Genomic DNA, 10,310 nt, shown 5'->3' with positions numbered 1-10,310 from the left:
CTAGTTGTCATTATACAGACTGCACCTTTAATATTGAACATGATGCACTAATGTTTGACAATCAAGTAAGTGCTGAAATACTTACTGTCTTAATTTTGAATATTTATATAAGACATCGATTACACTGCACTGCAAATTATTTTTGTTTAAAAATGTAAACAGCATTCCATAACTGAGCAGATACATTAAAATGTTGTTTTCTTACCTTGATTCACTAGTCTGTAATATTAAGTCAATGTTTGTTTTTTTAAGTCAGTGTTTTTTTTTTGTTTTTTTTTTACATATTTACATATCCGTAAACAGAAAAGAAAGTCTAGTCTAGAAATCTAGACGCACCCTAGCGGCAGCAAATTTTATTTTGCAGCCAGGGTCGTCTAACAACTCTCCGTTGGCTCTAAAACCAAACTCTAGTCAGGCCAATCACATCATGTATAGAGTCGGTGCGCTGGCTTAACATAATGACGTGACGGTTCCACGTGAATTCCTTGCTACTTGAAAACAAAGAAGATGGCTGCTGCTGCTGGCGAACAGCGGTCTTTCGAATTGGCTTTGGCCACAACTCTGGAAGACTTGGAGTTAAGCTTTTCTTTGAGAAAAGAACAAAGAACGGCACTGAAGTCATTCTTAAAAAAGGAAGATGTGTTCGAGTTTAAAAGTTTAATCTATCAACTAGCTCCACACTGTAAAAAAATGATTTTTTGGTGAAGTAAATACTACTGAAAAAACAACAATGTAATTTACATGGAAAAGTTAGTTCAGGCAAGAATAAAAAAAAACTAAGTAAATTCCATATCAGTACTTAGTTCAAGCGAGTAGAAATGAAATATCAACTCAATAAAATTAGTCATTTTTCACTGGTTTCCAGCTGTATTTACACTGTTTTATCATTGCTTTTGTTGTCAGGATTAGTAACTTGCCATTTTGTGACATTTTGAGTAAATTTTCTGCTCAAAATGACACATTCAAACACAAAAACGATCCATCAAATGTTACCGTCATTGTGTATTGTCTACCAAGTATTGAGGTCTTTGCATTCACATGATGCTTAACATCTGACATGATGTAGTATAAATTGCTTAGATAATTTAAGAAAAACACATACTATAAATGACTGGTATAATTCAATATTATTGTTTGAGTGAAATGTAATGCAAAGGAAATTTCAACTAAATGGATAATAATCAACCTTTTACTAGCCAAGTTAAAATGACTTATTTTCTTTGTTACTTTCACTTAACTAGGTTAAGTAAAGTTTACTTAATTCCATATTCCAAGTAAATTTAACTTAAATATTTCTAATTAAAGCTACTGATAAATATGTTTAGGTTTTTACTTGGCAAATCTTTGTAAATTTACTAGCATTTTCTGAGTGGAAAAAGTTGCCTAGCTTTTTTCAAGTAAATCCTACTCCAAATTTTTTTCAGTGCACTGGTGGGAAAACGCTCTGGTTGGTTGTAGTGCTATCTTATTGTGTGCAGAGGGAATTTGAAAGACAACCGTTTATCCCGCCCCTCGGATTGAGCCCTGCCAATGGTGTGTTCCCAGACCCAACATCTTGATGTGGGTCTGGCTTGTCAGGCTATAGAAAGTCTGGCCATAGCCTACATATGACAGAACTGTATACTTGCTGAACCATATTAATTCTTGGCTGAGAAGTGAAAATCTATATCTAAAGGATGTCTTAAGAGGGCTCAAATCTACAGGAGATGGCAGTGTTTCACAATCTCTTGACACAGGCACAAATGTTCAACCTGACAAAATCTGACACAGCAGATATGTTGTGGTGCTCAGTCAACTGTGTTCATCGTAATTAGAGCCATGAAACATGCCTGACTAGAGCAATATTTTACTGGGATTCATTCTTTTCTAGAAATCATGTTTGTAATATGCACTGTGATTCATCATATTGGTCCTTTGAAGAGGCGACAGATTCAGAGAACAGTTTAAGAGCAATAGCCTGTCTTATGGTGAAAGCTCTTATGAAAATAAACGGGAAGAGATCCACAGAGGCTCATGGCTCTGTTTTGATTTGTTTAATCCAGCCTTTGAGAAAACACAGGCACTGAGAACCATCTCTCACGGACTGGAGGAAGAAGTGTTTCATCTTTTAACTATCCTCATGATTCATCCAGAAATTAGCAGAGAGAGAGAATGCAGAGACAGGTTTGAGAGCTGGTGTACAGTATGAAATAAGGCAGTCTAGTATATGCTCCTTCCAGACTCTCAAAGCTGTGTACTCCCTCTGAGTAACAGAGCTAATGAGAGCTGAAGAACAAGCTGTGGCAGCACCCTCAACTCTCTCCTGTCTTTAACTTCTGCTGTCACATGTCTCTGACACTGAAATGACTTCTTTCACAATTGGTTGCACTGAATTTGGTGAAATTCTAGAAATCATGTGGTGCTTCTGAGTGATTTGTTTCAGTTTGTTCAGTATTAGTCAATGTCAGACCACAAATGAGCCAAAGCAAGTTATAAATGGCAAATGACAACTGATTAAATATATTTATCCAATTTAATATGCAAAATGCTTCACCAATCAGCATACACATTTCAATGTGGATGAAATTAATGTTTCATTGATGCAGTGGTCCATGCACAAAACCCACTGCTTTGATGCTACTGTGTTCTGGGCGGTTGGCAGGCCATTATTGTTTGGTTGCTAAGATGTTTTGAGTGGTTGAAAGGCAGAGGTATACCTGAAAACCATACTTGAGTAAAAGTACAGATATCTTATAGTGAAACTGACATTACAAGTTACATGTCTCCAATTCCAATACGACTTAAATTACGAACAAAAGTCTTACCCCCCATTTCACAGATGGCTTAAGCCTAGTCCTATCTTTTAAGATTGAACATTGGTCTGGGGAGTCTGCTATGTATTTTCTACTGCACAAGAGGCATGATCAACAGGCATAGTTCAAATGACTATGTACGCAATTGGATAGTCCTTCAACAAATCAGGCCAATGATCCGGGTGACGTACTTTGCAGAGTGACGCGAAAACTCCAGGCAGGAAATGTGTAACCAAACGTGTTGATCAGCGGTTTGCAGAAGCAGCAATGGAACCGATCCAATTTTTGCAGGTTACGCAAAAAAAACATGAAAGTTAGTGGTATTTACACCCACTCGAGCGAGTTGTTTGCTAAAAAGAAGCCATTGAGCATCGTCGAGAGGTTCAAAGGAATTCTACAGAGCCGTAACGGCTCTGGAATTGGATTGGATTAAACCTGCCAATAGTGCGCCAGGTGGATAAGTCAGTTTGTGATTGGTTCCCGCAAATTTGTAAAGGAATCAGCAGAGATAAATGTACAGGTTTCCAGCCTGAGCTGCAGGGTGAAATCAAATCACCAGCAGATCAGGCTGGGTTTACCCAGTCTAGTCCCAGACTAAAATGCATGTTTGAGCTGTTTCAACTGAAAGCACCTTTTTTAAAATATGTCAGTGCCATTGTCTTGTCTCAAGATGCACACCAGTAATGTTTCTAAGGCACATTTATAAAAGCCACTTAAATAACCTAATTGTACTAAGGCCTAATCCTGGCTTAATCTAAGCCCTGTCTGTGAAACCGGGCCTTAGATCTGATATTAACAGTACGACGCATGTGCGAGAACTGAGGAGATGACGCAGATGGATCTCGATGTAGTTTAAAATGGTTCTAAAGTGTGCATTTCCTGGATGTCCTAATCATGAGAAACCAACGAGAACCATCTGCTCAGTTTTCACGCATGCGTCGTGGCGCTCTCGTGTACTCACATCAGAGGCCCACACGGAAGAAAATAAATAAGTCGTTATTTCTGTTTGTTTTTGAGCACAAAAAGTATTCTCGTCGCTTGATAAACTTAAGGTTGAGCCACTGTAGTCACTTTGGACTATTTTAACAATGTCTTTACTAACTTTTCTGGGCCGGCAGATGCAATTTACCTAGCAGCCTATGAAGGAGTGAGCCAGCTCTCCGATTTCATCAAAAATATCTTAAAGGGATACTTCACCGTTTTTTCATATTAAACTATGTTATTCCCTTAACTAAGACGAGTTGATACATACCTCTATCGTCTCAGTGCGTGCACTAAATCCCTCTGTCTTGCGGCGAAACTTTGTTTGCCCAGTTCATTTAATATGGGCCAAGCAGAGAAGATACCAAACACCTCCACGTTTTCCCTATTTAAATACAGTTACTCGCGTAGTGTAACTCGACCTTGGACTGTGACACAAAACAAAACGTTGCGCTTTTCTAAGCGTGTAAAATGGATAACTATTTTGTATGGCGGAATACCATAGCAAGTGCTTGTAAGCACTTCGACTTGGCGTAGTAATATCTTCACTCGTGAAAAATCCTCTCACCGGCCCCCGCTCCCTCTAGTGAAGATATTACTGCGCCAAGTCGAAGTGCTTACAAGCACTTGCTATGGTATTCCGCCATACAAAATAGTTATCCATTTTACACGCTTAGAAAAGCGCAACGTTTTGTTTTGTGTCACCGTCCTAGGTCGAGTTACACTTCGCGAGTAACTGTATTTAAATAGGGAAAACGTGGAGGTGTTTGGTATCTTCTCTGCTTGGCCCATATTAAATGAACTGGGCTAACAAAGTTTCGCCGCAAGACAGAGGGATTTAGTGCACGCACTGAGACGATAGAGGTATGTATCAACTCGTCTTAGTTAAGGGAATAACATAGTTTAATATGAAAAAACGGTGAAGTATCCCTTTAATTTGTGTTCCCGAAGATGAATGAAAGTCTTACGGGGTTGGAACAACATGAGGGTAAGTAATTACTGACAGAATTTTCATTTTTGGGTGAACTAACCCTTAAAGCTCAAGTGCTCAAATGGGCATAGAAACCAATATCCTTCAACAAGTTCTCTTCAATATCACGTATAAATAAAATAATGTTAAGTAAAATGAAATAGTCAAAACTTGCACTGATGTGCTGGTTTCAGTCTCATCGCTGGCTGCAGCCATGTCCTCATCTCAAATACCTGCGATTCAGAAATGTTGCTGCTAATGCACTCACATTCATGTGAAGTAGCCTTAGGTGGCAAAACGCACAAGATATAGCTCATTCAATGCCCTGTAGATGGCGCTATCACTTCTTTTGTAGCAGAAATAAACCGCTGCAGAAAAGTTAGGTGCCATGCAAAATTTAACGAGTAATTGCTTTACTCATCACAAATGTATTGGAATAAAGAGTACTTTTTCAAAAATGTTGAAGTAGAAAGTAGCCAAAAAGATACAGTAAAGATACTTAAGTACAGTACTAATTACATTTACTCAAATACTTTACGCCACTGTTGAAAGGTGATTTCTTACTGGCCTAAAGCTAAGTTCACACTAGACTTTGAGCATGCAAAATTTATTTGGACAATCTATGATGGCTTTTTTTAAAACATAATTAATCATGCATAGCACATAAAATAAATGTACAGGTTTAGTTCACCTAAAATAAAAATTATGTTTTTAATTACCCACTGTAATATCGTCAAACCCATAACATTTTCATTCATCTTTAAAACAGAAACAAAGATCCATATTAATCAACTTGTTTAATTTAAGTCTTCTAAAACATTATCACTTTATATGAACAGATTTATTTTAGTAATGTATATTTTAGTAAATGTTATTCACATATAAGCACTGATAAATGCACATACATAAACCTCATCAAATATGGTAAACGGAAGCTAAAACGTAAAAAACAATCATGTTTCTTCAGAAGACTTACATTAAACAAGTCATTCATATGGATTTTTTTACAAACTTCGTCTTTATGGACATTTTGAAGCGTCAGCGTTTTGGTGAAATGGATTTTCTATGGAGGAACATAAATCCCTCAGGTTGCAATACAAATATTTTCAGTTTTGAATGAACTAACCTTATAATTCAGCTAGGAAGTCAATTTGTGACCTTTAGATTCTCTGTTGGTCACACATCTTCTCGTCATGCGAATTCATACTGTAGGTCAGAGCTCACCAAACTTTCAAACAAAACTAAATGCAAAACTTCTTCACATGAGCTTGTGTTTCTACCTGGTCTCCTGCACTTGTGTGTGTATGAATAAAAGTCTATGGAACAAAAAGTCTAATGTCACCACTCCTTTAATCACAACAGTCCACCGCCCTAGAGTCCAGTCCATATGCTGTTGTTGTGTATGAATGTTTTAGTATCAGTTGATGAACAGCAAGTATTTATGCTGTAAAGAATTATCCTGTCAGTCCTAATGCATTGAGCTTTACCTCATTTGTTATTGAGCATGAATCTCAGAACTATCACACACAGCATCAACGGGAACTGGCAGAAAACAGACACTGCAGATTAATGGCAAATTAGGGCTGATTGAAATTTTGCCACAACCTAGAGGAGACAAGCCCATGATGACTTATTAAATATATTTTCATTGATTTATTTTTCCTGGAATGCCTTTTTTAAGCTGACAAGGCAAACCAGTGTATAGAGCAGCCAAGACTATACAGGTTTAATCCAATTGATAGGTGAACTATTGGCAGTTCTGAGTGATATCACAGCTTTTAATGTGAAGTAGGAAAAAACTTATCTTGTCATTTGTTTTTATGTGAATAATACCTTAACCTACATCACAGTCCACCTCACACAAACTTGTATACTGCTGATTTAGTGTCTACCCTCACTATGACCACAATGTGTGACTAACCTGAGCTGCTTTAATGTCTCGATGAAACTGAAGTAGTGAAATATCATTTCTTTTGCATTATGACATACATCCAAGTGTAACAGATTATTGAAAAAGAAAAAAATTTAGGGCAGGGCCAGGGACTTAGTTTTATGCAATGGTTGTTGACTGGATTTTGAGATGTCGGCATTGCACTAAAAAATGTAGGCAGATAAACATTGGCTTGCAGGGGTGGGGTTTAAGTAGACATAATGATTGGAGAAGTCCTGCATACGTCCCCAGAGAGAAGTCAGTCATTTTCAGTGGAAGGTCCAGCAACCATGCAGAAAAATCCAGCATTGCTGGACACCAGCATGAGGTATGTATTGCAAGCTTGGACCATCTTGGGATGCTGGTTGCTGGTTTGCTAGATCCCAGCATGGGATGCTGGTTGCTAGTTTGCTGGATTCCTGCATGGGATGCTGGTTGCTGGTTTGCTGGTCCCCAGCATGGGATGCTGGTTGCTGGTTTGCTGGATTCCAGCATGGGATGCTGGTTGCTGGTTTGCTGGTCCCCAGCATGGGATGCTGAGTGCTGGTTTGCTGGATTCCAGCATGGTATGCTGGTTGCTGGTTTGCTGGATTCCCAGCATCCCCAGCACACCAGCATCCCAAGCTCGTCCCAGCATGCAAAACGTACCTTTACATACCTAGGGCAGGAGGTCTACTAATCTCAAAGGAAAAGGATTCTACTGACATCAACTAGTTCCACCACACCAACCTTCTGAATGCAGAAGGCAAAATCTTCTTCAGTATCATGACGTACAGACTGGCAGCTTATCTTAAAACAGTACGTGAATACATCTGTGCAAGGAAGGAATCCCAGACTTGCAAACTTGTGTTTGGAGCACACAAGCATGATTTGGATGATTTGGCAGGAAACTCAGACAGCCAAAAAAGATGGAAGAAATTCTCCATGTTGTGTTCCTGGACCTTGCCAATGCATTCGACTCAGTTCCCCACAATCTCCTCACAGCCCTTGTAAAAGCCTATTTTCACGATATACAACTAAGCCTAAGTTATCATCTGAACCTCTCGGTGGGTAGTAGGAGGAGATAAGATCGAGCCCGGGTTGCAGCTCCCTCCCATCACGGCATACATGGATGATATGACCACACTTACCACAATCATGGCCTGTACCAGGCGGCTGTTGGAAAATTTGCAGGAAAACATTGGGAGGGCCCGGATGAAGATAAAGCCAAGTAAATCTAAGAGCATATCAATAATCAAGGGACGACAAACGCTCTCGGTTACTAACGTAACCTCGGTTATCTCTAGATAAGGGAACGAGTGTTGCATAAGCTAGCTTACGCTACGGGAAAATCCCTTTTCTCGAGAATACTGAAGCCAAAAAATTATCCTTAATTTTTGCATTAATTTAAAACGCATTGCTGCACAAGCAGACCTAGGCGAGGCAGCTCGCGCGCCTATTGGTTGCTCTGCAGCAACTGCTGCAACCTATCGAGGGACTGCTCGTGAGGTAAGCACCAATGAGGGCGCGGGCGCCCGTGCACGTCACGTCCCGCCAGAATGGGCGTGGCTATGACTATATAAGCTGAGTCCAGATAGGTTGTTCTTTGGTTTTTCATACTGAAGCGAAACCAGAACGTAGCACAAGCACAGCAGGGTTTACGCAACACTCATTCCCTCATCTAGAGAGAACCAAGGTTACGTTAGTAACCGAGAGCGTTCTCTTACGAGAGTACTCTCGAGTTGCGTAAGCTAGCTTATGCTACGGGAACCAAATGTAAAACGCTGTGCGTGCTAGTGTAGTCCACACATATATTCCCAAGGGCATGTGCCCGGGGTACACATAATAGTGGGTAACATCTAGGCCAACGGAACGTGGGCCTAAGAATATAACATAACCATCCCTGAGATAATGGAATGGGTGCTTAGCACAGTATAACAATCAGGATCGACATCAGTCAGCCTGAACTGCATGATAGAATGATTTCATACATTTTTGTCAGACAAGTGGGACATCTGAGCCGACGGGATAGAATTACAGTCAGGAAGGACCTAAGTCAGCCTGATCTGTCGATTTTAGTCCCGTGCTGGCAGCACGCTTATAATATACAGTCTGCGTGACGCTGAACCGAGCAGAGCAGTGGATATTACGTTTAGACTGACAACAGCTTAGCCTGTAAGGCAGGAACTTCCTGGTTGTAAAACCTCATAAATGTAGACCGAGAGGCCCAGCCTGCCGCCATACAAATATCCTGGAGTGAAACTCCACTGGACCAGGCCCATGAAGAGGCCATGCCTCTGGTGGAATGGGCTCTGATGCCCAGAGGACAGTGAAGGCCCTTAGACTTATAAGCCAGAGCGATAGCGTCAACTATCCACCTGGAGAGGCTCAGTTTCGAAGTGGCTAGCCCTTTAGTGCGGCCACCAAAAGAAACAAAGAGCTGTTCTGACTGCATGAAGGCAGCAGACCGTTCAACATATATTCTTAGCGCCCTGACCGGACAGAGAAGGTTCACTATCAGATCCTGGAAGAGCTGACAGTGAAATGACTTGTGCTCTGAACGGAGTGGAAAGCACTTTGGGGACATAACCGTGTCTTGGTTTGAGAATGACTCTAGAGTCGTTAGGCCCAAACTCAATGCACGTAGCGCTCACAGAGAGCGCGTGCAGGTCACCCACTCGCTTGACTGAGGCGAGAGCCACGAGGAAAGCAGTCTTAAACGAGAGATACTGCAGATCCACGGACTGTAGAGGTTCGAAGGGGTCACCCTTCATGGCGTCTAGGACCGTGGAGAGGTCCCAGACTGGAACCAGAGGGGGCCGGGGAGGGTTTAATCTCCTAGCTCCTCTCAGGAAGCGGATGATGAGATCGTTTCTTCCCAGTGACTGGCCATGCATAGGTTTTGTAAACGCTATAGCAGCACATAGGCTGCCACATACACTTTGAGCGTGGAGGGGGACCTGCCCTCATCCAAAAGCTCCAGTAGGAAGGAGAGAATCTCCGTAATGCTACAGCGTTGTGGATCTATGTTTTGAACTGCGCACCAGCCGGAAAACACTGGCCGCTTGGAAGCATAGAGCCGTCTAGTAGAGGGCGTTCTAGCCTGTGTAATTGTGTTTAGCACTCCTGCTGGGAGATCAGCGGGTACCCGTTGATGGCCCATACGTGCAGGGCCTATAAGTCGGGGCGCGGGTGCCAAATCGTGGTCACCACATCCTTCTGCTCATGCAGTCTCTCAAACATGTAGAACACTGAATTCCACCTCGTTTCCACTGATTGAATCAGTTTATGCTCTGGAAAATTATGTTGTTCTTGAATTTCTTTGAGCCTCTCTGCTGCTCTTGTGCTGTGGTGAATGAAGGAAAACCAGGGAGAGCCTTAATGGAGTCTTTCACCACTAAATTTAAGGTGTGTGCAAAGCATGGATAATGTTTCCACCCTGCTCTGTGCACAGCAGCAACCATATTGGCACCATTATCTGTGATTACCGCCTGAACTTTGTCTGATATACCCCATTCATCAGTGATTATTTTCAATTCTGAACAAATGTTGTCAGCGGTGTGTTGTCCTGAAAAACTACAGGTCTCCAAGACATATGCTTGCATTTGCCAGTTTTCATCAATAATATGGCATGAGACAAGTAAGCCTCTGTGGTTCT

At 41.2% G+C, this 10,310-nt stretch overlaps 2 long non-coding RNA genes across 2 annotated transcripts in view; one reads left to right on the top strand and one right to left on the bottom strand.

Moving 5' to 3' along the window:
• The window catches only part of LOC309498830, a 178,966-nt gene extending 177,537 nt beyond the window's left edge, over positions 1–1,429 (top strand). The window contains exon 2 of the long non-coding RNA XR_014206056.1: positions 1,276–1,429. This is a non-coding gene — a long non-coding RNA (uncharacterized lncRNA). The remainder of the gene's footprint in view (positions 1–1,275) is intronic.
• Positions 1,143–10,310, bottom strand: part of LOC309498828 — a 96,494-nt gene continuing 87,326 nt past the window's right edge. The window contains exon 2 of the long non-coding RNA XR_014206054.1: positions 1,143–1,256. This is a non-coding gene — a long non-coding RNA (uncharacterized lncRNA). The remainder of the gene's footprint in view (positions 1,257–10,310) is intronic.

Source organism: Leuciscus leuciscus, assembly GCF_965113295.1.
Source record: "Leuciscus leuciscus genome assembly, chromosome: 5".
Classification (NCBI taxonomy): Eukaryota; Metazoa; Chordata; class Actinopteri; order Cypriniformes; family Leuciscidae; genus Leuciscus; species Leuciscus leuciscus.
This window is presented reverse-complemented; position numbering and strand designations above follow the sequence as displayed.